Consider the following 758-nt stretch of genomic DNA (forward strand, 5'->3'; position numbering starts at 1 on the left):
TGTTTTGTTGCAGGAATGATGAATTAGGGTCATTTGAGCAAAAAGATGCAAAAAGGAGCGAATTTGGAGCGAAAAGGACCAAAATTTGAAGATTTGAACTAGGGTACCGACGGCGAGCCAAATGGCGCCGACGGCGAGAATTTTCCGAGACTCTAGAATTAATTCACTTAGAAGGTCCGCTGACTGCAAGCTCAGCGATGCCGATGGCGAGCTCGACAGTTATGTCATATTAGGCATTGGATAAGGACGAATTTTGGAGGGGTGCTTAGGCAACTCTTGGGAAAGCTTATCCACAACTTTAAAAGAAGATTTTGGCCTAAAATTGAGAAGACTCTAGAGTTCCTGGAGGTTAGAAAGGTTCCATTAGTGTTTTCTATTGTAAAAATTTTGAGTAATTCTTTGAGAGATTGTAAGAGTGGAGGAAAAGTGAGAGATTTCTTCCTCCTTACTGCTTCGAAGAGGAATTCTGTGTGCTGTAAAGAAAGGAAGAGATTCAGAGGAACTTCAAGGAGTTTTCCTGGGGAGAAATTAGAGATAAGTTTATTTATTATTGTAGCTTGTATGACTTTGATTTATATATAAATTTCAAGTTTTGTTGTGTTTTCCCCATAAGATTTGAGCAGTTTTCTCTATCTTTCTCCTTGTCTTGAGATTTGTGAAATGGTGATTTGAATTGGTGAAGCCATGAAAATGTTTAAGAAATTGTGATGATCTTTTCACTTCGATCTTAATTTACTTTCAATCTGGCCAATTGATTT

The sequence above is a fragment of the Phalaenopsis equestris genome, unplaced genomic scaffold (assembly GCF_001263595.1).
Source record: "Phalaenopsis equestris unplaced genomic scaffold, ASM126359v1 Scaffold000081, whole genome shotgun sequence".
Classification (NCBI taxonomy): domain Eukaryota; kingdom Viridiplantae; phylum Streptophyta; class Magnoliopsida; order Asparagales; family Orchidaceae; genus Phalaenopsis; species Phalaenopsis equestris.